General features: G+C 54.4%; 1 long non-coding RNA gene and 1 other non-coding gene across 2 annotated transcripts; one reads left to right on the top strand and one right to left on the bottom strand.

Moving 5' to 3' along the window:
* Positions 1 to 1,112: 1,112 nt before the first annotated feature.
* Positions 1,113 to 3,977, bottom strand: LOC144307067 (uncharacterized). Its single transcript, XR_013374029.1, has 3 exons — positions 3,599 to 3,977; positions 1,760 to 1,868; positions 1,113 to 1,532 (listed from the first exon to the last, which is right to left on the bottom strand). It is a non-coding gene; the product is annotated as an uncharacterized LOC144307067 (long non-coding RNA).
* A 5,686-nt stretch (positions 3,978 to 9,663) lies between these two features.
* TRNAT-UGU (transfer RNA threonine (anticodon UGU)) lies at positions 9,664 to 9,736 on the top strand. The gene has a single exon. It is a non-coding gene; the product is annotated as a tRNA-Thr (tRNA).
* The last annotated feature ends 1,609 nt before the right edge of the window (positions 9,737 to 11,345 follow it).

Raw genomic sequence — 11,345 nt, 5'->3', positions numbered from 1 at the left:
AAGCACCTAATAAGTACCTGAAACACAGTGTGCCCTCAATAAATGTTAGTTCCCTTCCCCAAGGCACCCTCCTTGAAACTGATGACACATTTGGTGGCAAATGTGTCATCAGTTAGGGCACAAGCAAGTTGGCAAAGCTCAGATATCAGGTCCAAGAGGCTTGACTTTTAGACAAAGTGTGAAAGACAAGGTGATTCTTGACTCTAAAGGGGCCTGAACTTGATGGGATGAACCTGGGTGTTATTCTATATGTTGGCAAATTGAACACCAATAAAAAATAAATTTATATAAAAAAATAAAAATAAAAATAAAAATAAAAATAAAGGGGCCTGAAATGAGCTTTGCGTGACAGTGAGATACTAACCAATTAGAAGTCAAGATTATCTGAAGAACCACTTCCAACCCAAAGCTTTGACCTCAGAAGGGTGCTAAGATCCTCTACCACTTTGTCACTGCAGGAAGGTGAGTGTTCAACCCTGAAGCATCACTGGCCCAGACAGCCCTGGTTTAATATCCCAGGGTTAGGAGTCTGGCCTATTCTAAACCAAAAAGGAGCAGACAGGAGCTCCCTTGGTTGGACCTGGACCAGCAGGCTCATGTCCCCTCACATGTTGGCAAATGTCTTAGCTGGCCATGAGGAGAGCCACTCTGCAGGACACCCAGTTGAGTCCATGGGTGTTTATAACACAATGAAGGTGTGCAACTGGGGATAGAAACAAAGCTCTGCACCTACGTGAAAGGGGGGGGGTGCGTCTGTATGTCCTTTGAAGTATTGTTCATGATCAAACAGGAGCTCATGGTATATTCTTTCCAGGGCAGCTTTGAGACATTCTATAATCTGAGGAAAAAGGCGGAACCTGTGCTTCTCATATGTGGCAGCTGAGTCGTGTGCCCAGCTGCTTCCTCTGGCAGACCTGAGTCGCCTCCAGGCCCTCCTGCCCACCTGCCAGAGGGCTGTCCACAGTGACTCACACGTCCCCTGCGTGTGAGAATACTTGCCTCACAGGTGCTTGCACACATTAAACTGAGGGGATGAGTATTCCTAAAGTGCTCGTGCTCTGTGCTCGCTTCTCCGACCGTAACAGCTACTGTTCCATCATTAGAGGCCAAGAAACAGAAGAACTGCAACAATTTACTGAGCATGGGTAGGGACCACGGCTAGGCAGCCACAAGCAAAGATGAAAAAGAGCTTAAAGTGTTGAAAACGGCATTTGCCCGTGTCCATTGGAGGCCCCTCCGCTGGGTGTCACACTTCCTCCCACGATGCCACTCGGGGCTGTTTGGCCCCTTTATCTGCAAATCTTCTCCGTTTCCCACTGCTGCGAGCTCCTTTGGAGCGGTTCTTGCGAGCTTCCTGGCCATTTTATCCACCCTTTACATATGACAGCACCAAGGCTTGAGTGAAATGACATATCCAAGGTCAAAGGGCCAGTTGGTGGTGGCGGCAGAGCTGGAACGCAAGACTGCTGGGCTCAGAGCCACCCTCTCCGTCCTGTCGCTGGGGCCCTTCAGAAAGCACGGCCTCCCTGAGACTCCATGGGGAGGGCGACAAGAGGGTGGACAGGTCAAGAAGATTGTGAACTTGGTCCAACCCAGTGAGTCCGACCCCCACCCACAGGGGAGTTGGAGAGCCCTGCGGAGACTGGACTGCACTTGGTCCCCTGAGCAGCTTGATGGCCCGATGCCACAACAACCCTCAGCGCCTCCCCATCCTCACTCCCATGCACCGCCTCCCTCCTGCGATCCTCACTTCGCTTACCTTCCAACAGGGGCAACGAGCCTGCTCCCATCCCACCTGCGGACACTGATGCCCGGGGCCTCCTCGGGGCAGAGCCAGCCAGGCCATGAGAAGGGTCTCCACGTGGCACCTGCACATTTGCACGACAGTCATCGGGGAGGAACCCCGGCAGATCCCAGACCTATGTATGGCCCAGCCTGGCTGGTTCTGCTCCTCTTCGGAGGCCGGGCCTGCTGCATGGTTTCATTTAATTGCATCTTTTTATTTTTATTTTTATTTTTATTTTTTTTATCGTTTGATAGCGGTAGCCAGATGCCTGTAGGCAGTTCTTGCCCTTTTCCATCAGTTCAAGCAAGAAAATGTACCTGCCATGGCAGTATTTGCTTCACTGGGCTGCTGACTTATTTTAAGAACTAAGTCTTGCCTGGTACCCTATTTTTCACTCGAGGTGTCTTGCAGCTTCGGGGCCCTGGGTCCCGGGCAGGGCTGCCCTCCGCCGCGAGGACGTAGCGCCACCTAGTGCCCGCGCGCGCCCCCTGCAGCCCACGTCCCTCCCCGCGGTAACCTTGACCGCTCAGGGCTCCTCGGGAGCCTTTTTTACAGGCCTTCTCCTCTCCTCGCAGAACACAGCTGGCCTGGCAGGGTTGCACTTATCTTATTTTGAAGATAAATAAGTTAAGACACAAGGCTCCAGCGAGAAAGCTGAGTAAGGCTCCCACTTGCCAGCTTGGTGTCATACTTTCTAATTTGGGTGGCTTGTCATTTATAAATGATGAGCTCATGAGACAGGAGACCGAATGCAAGGCCCAGGTGCCCAGAGCACAACCATGGGGCAAGACAGCCCTCCCGTGGGACCTGATGCAATCGTCTTGGCGCTACTGACGCCCGTTCATACCAGCGTCCCCAAGCTCTAGGTTTGGGGATTATCCTCACAGCACCTCTCAGGGGGTATAAACACCAGTGTTACTACTGCCTGCAGGTTGCCGCAGGAACCCACACGCCAGGAGGTAGAAAATCTATCCCCCCCGTGGAAGATGAAAGCAGAGATGGAGCTGCTCACTGTCCCCTAGGCTCGCCGTTCCCCCTGCTTCGTCATCAGCGCAAGAACCAAAAATTGTGATCCTAATACCACCCAACAGCTCTGGCCTTCAAAACCCCGAGTGGTAAAACATGAGAGACACCTAACTCTGGGAAATGAACAAGGGGTAGTGGAAGGGGAGGTGGACAGGAGGTGATGGGTGATGGGCACTGAGGGGGGCATTTGGCAGGATGAGCACTGGGTGTTATGCTATATGCTGGCAAATTGAATTCCAATTTAAAAAAAAAAATTTAAATCCCAAGTCTTTTCAGATACCTTGAACAGGGTTTTTTTTAATCCTTGGTACACTAAGGTGGGATAACTCTTTGGAGGTGGCCAGGGAGGGAGGGGAACCTGTTCTGCGTGCTGTAAATGTTTAGTAGCATCTCTGACCAACACCCACTAGACGCCAGTTGCATCTCTCTCCCCACCCATTATGTCAACCAAAATATCTCTCAACATGGCCAAATGCTCCCCGGGGGTACAAAATCTCCCTGCTTGAGAACTGCTATTCTAGAAGGCAAATACATCGGATTATAAAAATAATACTAATAACAACTCCTATGACTGCTCCCACTTAAAAGGCATAAACTGTATGTTAAGAGCCTGATGACAATATTCTATTTAATCTTTGCATTCAAGAAACCAAGCTGTGTTAACTCTCTAAGGAAATATTCATGTTAGATAAAAAAAAAAAAAAAAAAAACAGAAGCTCAGAGAGGTTAAATAACGTGGCCAAGGTCACACAGCTCGTAGTGGAAGAGTTACCATTTAAAACCAACCTTTAGTCACTCCACAACCTGAGCTAATCACCGTCTTCAGATCCTCGGACCATAGATCACAGATGTTTCCAGAAGAGTCTTGGTTCTCAACGGTCCTTGTAAAGTATGCTCACACTGTTCAGATACTACATCCAGATTTATCTTTAAAGACATAAACATCATGGCTATTCTCTGTAAGAACACCAACCCTAAGTGTTAATGCTGAGGAGATGTTGCTATAGGATAATGGTGAGAGCCCTGGTCTGAGTTCAGACCCTGGAGCCAATAACTGACTGTACAGTCCTCATTTGGGGTCAATTTCTTAAGCTCTCAAAATCCCTTTATCTTCATCTACAAGATAAAAAGGACTGGTTAGATCAGGCTCTCAGCCGTGGCTGCACACGGAAATCACGTGGGGACATTTGAAAGAGGAATGCCTAGGCCTCACCCCAAACCAATAAGCCAGAATTTCCGGGGCTTGGGCAATGACATTCCTCAAGCCCCAAGATAACCAATGTGCAGCCAGAATTGAGACCCATGGGGCTGGATGGACTCTAAGACTCTCCAGGTCTGTGTTTCTGCCTTCAGGCCCAACTCCCCTTAGGCTGGATGGCTTTTTCTCCCCCTTCCCACCAGGATCATGGGACATAAGAGAGCTTCTCGGTCTCATAAGACTGCCCCAAAAGCTTTGAACAGTTTTCTGAGAGGCCCTCAGGGTCTCAACTGCCATCTGGCCCCAGAATTAACCATTTCTAGTACCATTCTGGAAGTAGGCAAGTAGGGCTCCCCCACCCCACTGGCCAGGGGCCGGAAACTCTTCCAAAGGAGTGCAGGGAGCAGGGGAAAGACAGCTGCGTCATCTGAAAGACGATCCTCTTCCTGGCTTCGTTGAGCCCTTGCCCTGTCTGACCTTAATAACGTTCATTCTAATCCATGGTCTTTCAAGAGGTGAGGGAAGCTCCCCTTTCTGGACATGACTCACCCACTCCTGTGTCAGCTCCCAAAGGAAAGTGATAACGTCTCACTCAGCGGGTGCCTGAGAGGAGCTTTGGCTGCAGAGAAGGGGCTCTTGGGCCCCGTGAGCCCCATGCTCTGTATCCCCTCCTCTGCCTACTGCCACCCAGCCTTCTGGGAGAGACCCTCTTACGACAGGGGGTGCTTCACACAGTACTTCCAGGTACAACTAGGAGTACAAGCAGTGTGCATCATGAAGCACTTCCCGGATGCCAGGTCCTGGGTAAAGCATTTACACACATCACAATCGCTTCTCGGCCTTTTGGCTAAGATCAAGTGTACACACATCACTTCATTTATTCTTCCCAAGTACCCCCATGAGAGGCTATTGTTGTTCACATTATTGTTGTTCACATTTTATCATCATCATCATCATCATCATCGTCATCATCATCATTTGGTTTTATATGCGAGGAAACCGGGCTGTCTGTATCCACTGTTCCTCTTTCCCACCGGCCATGGACCCCATGATACCAACAATTCTCCAAATGACAGTGGCTTCCCCCCTCTGGCCCCCTGGGGTTCTGCAAGAGCAGAGACCACATCTGCGTTGGCTCACAAACTGGCAGGAGAAGCAGCACAGCTCAAGGCAGGCAGGCTGGCCCCTGCACACCTACCCCTGCCCCAGGGAGAGGAGGGCTGAGAAGCAGCTTCCTGGGAAGTGGGCCATAAGGGACACAGAAGACAGTCTTCAAGGAGGAGAAAGTGGTCAGTGGGGTCAAGTGCAGCCAATTCACCAAGGTTTTACACACGTAGAGCCAGGGTGGGTGGGGAGCAGAGGCCCAGCTGAGTGAGTGGCAGCTGAGGGAGGGAACCAGGGCAAGCAACTCACTGGAGTGGAGGCCTCGTATTCCCTTCTCTTTCATGTGATGCTTTCTGTGGGAGAGACTGGAGCGTGCTAAAAGCCGATGGGAAGGGTCCAGGGGACAGAGAGAGGCTGGATGTCCCCGGGATCAAGGGCAGAAAGGGGACGGCTGGGATCCCGATGAGGACAGAACGAGGAGGGATGGCTTGGTCCGGGGCCAGGGACAGCCCCGCTACTGCAACCTGAGGGAAGGCGGGAAAGCAGACCAGGCCGCGCACGTCCAGGTGGGCAGCACCTGGCGGGGAGGCCAGGCCACCGGGCTGACCACCTCCCTCGCAGCCGCATCCACCTGTTGGCCCCACCGCACCGGTGAAGACCGGGAGCCTTGGAAGCACGGAAACCCCGGTGCCTCCAGCAGGGCGCAGAGCTGGGCTGGCAACCAGGTCCATCCAGGAGTGGCCGGTCACCCCCTGCAGTGACCAGGTGTCTCCACAGGTCCCCAGATTCGAACTCAGGTCTACTAGACCTCAAAGGCCCGAGATCTTTCCCCTGCCCGCTGGCTTCCTTCTTTGGATCTGGAAGTGAGGACACGCAAGGCTGGGGGAGCCCACCAAACAGGACTTTGAGCTAGTAAATTCGTTCTGCAAGCCAGGTATCAAGGTGGTGGGGCTGGGGGTGCATTTTCTCCATCCTTCTCTTCAGTCTTCACCCCTCCCGACTCCTCCCTTTCAGAACAACCTAAACACCACTGGTTGCCCCTGTCCAATTGCCAAGTGGCTGAGCACTCCCACCCAATGCCATCCCTGCACGACTGGTGCACATTATCTCCGGATGCAAAATTGTAGTCCTTTCATGAATTCCACCCAAAAACCCAGCAATCTTACTAAAAACCTACCCAAGAGAGGGCTATTTGGTGTGGGATAAGATCAATATCCAGGAGATGAATTTGGGTACAATGATTTTAATAAGTGAGTGCATTCCATTGGGCCCACCTAAGTCTGGCAGGTGTTCACCTTTGAGCTGCCTACCCACTTTCTGAGCTGTCTACCCAAAGACTTTCCCATCTGGGATGGTGAGAAGGGTTATGCCCTGAGTTATTCTAGAGGATGCTACAGCCCCTCCTGCCAAGTATCCAGGCAATTGGGAGGAGAGGGTCAGCTGGAACCAGAGTCCCTGACCCCAGCACCCCAAGTTCTAAAGCCCCCCGTCTGTGCCCTGGGGCATCCAACAGTGGGAAAGGGGCTTGGCGGGGAGTGGGGTGGAAGAGCTCAGACACTGGACCAGGTGGCCGGCTTCATGTAAATCTGTGTTGGGTTTATAAAGCAACATGAAGAGCAACTTGCTTCCTGCCCCCTCTCCTTCTTTAGCTTTGGTCCTCCTTCCCTCTGGGTTTCTGCTGGCCACAGGGGTCCTATCCTCTACCCTCCACCTCTAGCTGGGTTGTGGGTGGGTGTAGGGAGGGACCAGAACAGAGGAAGGACCCTCTACCTCCTTCCCTCCTTCCCCGTCCTGACCCACCACCACCACCACCACCTCACCCCCATCCCCAGGTTCTGCACTAAAGAGCCTACCGTTTTCTTGGATGAATTTAGAAAGCCCCTTTGCCCTCTGTTTTGGGTGGTGGGTTGGCTGGCTAGATTATACATGTGTTTGTGCTTTGTTTGTTTTGTTTTGTTTTTTAACTTTCTTTGGCCAACCTTTGAGTAGGAAACAAAAACCATGGAAAGTCCCAACCCCCACAACTGCGATGTGCCTTCTGTGACCATTGCACTGCACCATGTGGCAAGCCCCTTCCACTGCTGGGCCAATGCTTCCCTGTCTTCAAAATGAAGCCCAGCTAGATAAGCTTGGAAGTCCTTCCTGGCCCTTGCACCCTCACACCCTCTGACCTTGAGTTTGACTTTGGAGACAGAACATGGCCTGCTTCCAGGAGGAGAAGACACAGGACAGTGAGTCCAAGGAGAGGGCGAGAGAGGGTGGGAGCCCCTGCCCCAAGCCGGGGAGGGGGGGAGCTGTCTGTCCTGCTTCCTCGAGCCCCAGGGCTACAGTAGACTCCTGTGGAGAAAATGAGGGCCGGGGTGAGCAAAGGAAACTCTCACCTACAAGCAAAAAGAAATAGAACAGCAAAGGGATGCTGCTGAGACTTCTGTTTCCATCTTGTCCTCTCCCTCCACCTAAACCGGACCCTAGGATGCCTCCCCTTCCTATCGTGTTTGCTTCTGGCACTTCACAATTTCCCAGCACTCTCAAGTTCATTATTGGGTTGAATTTCCTGGACTGCTGTGAGATAGAACCAAAATGATCACCTCCATTTCGAAGGTGGTGGATGCATGGTTAAGTGCTCCATAAGCCCCCACAGGGGGGAAGAGGGGACAGGGAGAAGAAAGAGGGGTCCTAGGATTCAATGTAAAGCTCTCCCAGACTTTTTCTTTAAGGCCGTGCTACACAAAAGCAGACTGAAGTCTTCATAGGATGTCCACCCTGCCTAGCTTTTTTTCACCTTGTCCTTTCATCTTTGTAAGCTTTATCCTACAGTTCACAAGTTAGAGATGAGAGAAGGAGAGGTTCCATTTTTCTATCACATCCCTCCTCCTGCTGGGGGGCTGCTGGGGATTTATCATTTGTCTGGGGAAAGAGAGGGGGAGGCAAGTGAAGGTTGCTGGTGAGTTCTGCTAACAGAGGCAGTCAGGGAATGAAGGAGGCCTTGCTCCTGCCTTAACTGAATGCCTGCCTGCATTTGTTACTGATTGTGTCCCTTCAAAATTCTCAAGTGACAGCCCTAACCCCAGTGCCTCAGGATGTGACCAATGCGAAGACAGAGTCTTCACAGAGGTGGTCAAGTTAAAGCGAGGGGGGTCCTAATCTAATCTGACGTCCTTATAAAGTGGGGGAATTTTTTTAAATTTATTTTTATTTATTTATGATAGACATAGAGAGAGAGAGAGGCAGAGACACAGGCAGAGGAGAGGGAGAAGCAGGCTCCATGCCGGAAGCCCGACACGGCACTCCATCCCAGGACTCCAGGATCGCGCCCTGGGCCAAAGGCAGGCACAAAACCGCTGAGCCACCCAGGGATCCCCCTAAAGTGGGGGAATTTGAACACAGAACTGACACGCACGGAGGGGAGAGAATGTTAAGAAACACAGAGAGAAGCCAGCCGTCTATAAGTGCCAAGAAGAGAGGCTGAGATGGGTCCTTCCCTCAGAGCCCTCCAAAGGAAACCACCCTGCCCACACCCACATCTTGAATCGGACTCGTAGCCTCCAGAACCGTGTGGCAATGCAAAGAGTGTTAGCCAAATTCCAGCTTGGATGCAGAGGCGGTGCAAGTGGAACTGAGATGAGAAGCCTTCTCCCCAAGCACTTTCCTGATTTCTCCTAGCTTACAAAATTAACATAGATGTCAGTCATTCAGCATTTATTGAGTACCTACTATGTGCTACACACTATTCTGGTTATAAAACAAAACCCTTAGGCCTCAATAAAGCACATTACCTAATGGGAACGTAGTACGGGGTAAAAGGGACAGGATAAGGACCATGGTGCAGTTTCAAACAGAAGGTCAGGAAGGGTTTTGTTGAGCAAGTGCAGGTGAGCAGACACTTGTAGGAGAGAGGCCCGCAGAGCACTGGGCTGCACGGCCTCCATTCTCTCCTTCCTGCAGGAATGGGTCATGCTGTAACCATAACTTCATTCTTTGGGCAAACAGTTCATTAATAAGCAAAAAAGAATGAGGCATAGTTTTATGATCCCAGCCATTAAAGAAAGAGCAGGGACGCAGCTTTACTCATCCACCCTATCTCCAAAGTCCAGGGGTGTGCCAGGACTCCATAAATACTGTTAACCCCATTAATTCATCCATAATCAATAGCTTATCTAATTTATGAGAAGCAAAGACACTCCCCATAACTTCCCTGGAAGTACTAAACTTGATACAATGTGTCATATAAACAACGGCTCCCAGGCTTTTTTCACACGTAAAAGAACCACTCAGACTAGGACCAGAACACGATTCAATTTTTGCATGTTCCCTGCCAGCCCTTGTCAGTGGCATAACTTAGTGTTTTGTAATCCTAGACATAGGACCTTGACTTTGGGATTTTTTTTTTTTAATGCTTGTCATACTGTAGGCACTTTTCTCTAGCAATTCATAGTCTTTCGGATCATCACTGATAATGGATGCATGAGGTCAGTGGTTTGCACAGGCTGCCAGCTAACGCAATATTGCTTCCAAAGTCCCTGAACGGGAGCAGCCCAGGTAACGAGCAGGCTCCATAGCTCAGTGGTTAGAGCACTGGTCTTGTAAACCAGGGGTCGCGAGTTCGATCCTCGCTGGGGCCTTTTGCTCGCGCCTGCTTTTTTTTTTTTTTTTTTTTTTTTAAGAAACCCTCCCCTTCTCGGAACAGAAGCTCCAAAATGGAAAAGCCATTTCCGAAAACGTTACTTCGGGCAGGATTAACAATTGACTCCTCCTGAAATGCAAATGATGGGCGTCCTCGAGGGCGTTAGAGGTGACCCGGAAGAGAAAATCCTGGACCTACACAAACAGCAGGAAAAAGACAAAAAAGCCGCCCTCGGCGACCCCGGTGCCACCGGGACCTGCCGCCCGGGCCCCGGCAGAGGAGACGCGAGGCTCCAGGGGCTCGTTTCCAATTCCCTGTGCAAGCCGAGCCCCAGCCCCGCATCCCGAGAGGTTGGGGGGACGCGGGAGGGCGTCCGCCGCGGGATCCCGGGGCGGCGGGCGGGGCGGGCCTGGGGCGCTTGCGGTGGGGGCGGGGGCGGGGCGGGGGCGGGGACGGAGGCGGGGGCGGGGGCGGGGCGCGCCTGCAGTGATGCCCGAGCGGGCCTCGGGGGCGGGGCGGGGGCGGGGCGGGGCGGGGGCGGGGTGCGCCTGCAGTGATGCCCAAGCGGCCTCGGGGACGGGGCGGGGGCGGGGCGGGGGCGGGGCCTGCAGTGATGCCCGAGCGGGCCTCGGAGGCGGGGCCGGGGCGGGGCCGGGGCGGGGCCTGCCTTGCGCCTGCAGCGATGCCGCGTGGCCGGCGGGGGAGGGGCCGGGGCGGGGCCGACGCTGCACCTGCAGTGACGCCGCGCGACCGGCAGGGGCGCTGCCGGCGGGGGCTGGGCGGGGCGGGTGGGCCTGGAGCGCCGGCGGGGGGCGGGGCCGGCGCTGCGCCTGCAGTGATGCCCGAGCGGGCCTCGGAGGCGGGGGCGGGGCCGGGGCGGGGCCTGCCTTGCGCCTGCAGTGATGCCGCGTGGCCGGCGGGGGCGGGGCCGGGGCGGGGCCTACCCTGCGCCCTCAGCGATGCCGCGTGGCCGGCGGGGGAGGGGGCCGGGGCGGGGCCGACGCTGCGCCTGCAGTGACGCCGCGAGGCCGGCGGGTGGCGCTGCCGCGCCGGCTCCCACCCGCGCCCCGCCCCGCCCCGCCCCGCCCCGCCCCGCCCCGCCGGGTCCCGAGCGCGGCCAGCGTGGCCGGGGCGGGAGCGCGCGGTGACCTCCACGTGGCAGCCGCGCCGCGCGCCGGGCCGAGCTCCCGGGGCCGTGGCCCTCCGCACCGGGCGGGGGAGCGGCTTCCGCAAGCAAACAGCCGCGGGCCGCTGGGAAGCCGGAGCTTGCGGGCCCCGCTCTGCCCGGCCTCCCGGAAGGCCGCCCGCGCGGTCTGCCCAGCCCAGGCCTCCCGCCCCCGCACCTCGGACCGTCCGCGAAGGAGCGCGTGGCCCCGGGCCCGGCGGCCTGCAGTGGGGCTCGGCGCGGGCGCGCGGGCGGGAGCCGGGAGCCGGGAGCCGGGAGGCACCGCACCAGCAAGAGCGCTGCGCTCTCCGGCTCTAGTTCTTAACTGATCACGTGTCAAGTAATATTGTAGCTGGGCTGGATTAAATAAAATACATGATTACATTAATCTGACCTGTGTGTGTGCGTGTGTGGCTACCGGAGCACTTCCCATCGCACCGGA

Source organism: Canis aureus, chromosome 38 (genome assembly GCF_053574225.1).
Source record: "Canis aureus isolate CA01 chromosome 38, VMU_Caureus_v.1.0, whole genome shotgun sequence".
Lineage (NCBI taxonomy): Eukaryota > Metazoa > Chordata > Mammalia > Carnivora > Canidae > Canis > Canis aureus.
The sequence above is the reverse complement of the archived record's forward strand: the minus strand, read 5'-3'. Positions and strand labels throughout refer to the sequence as shown.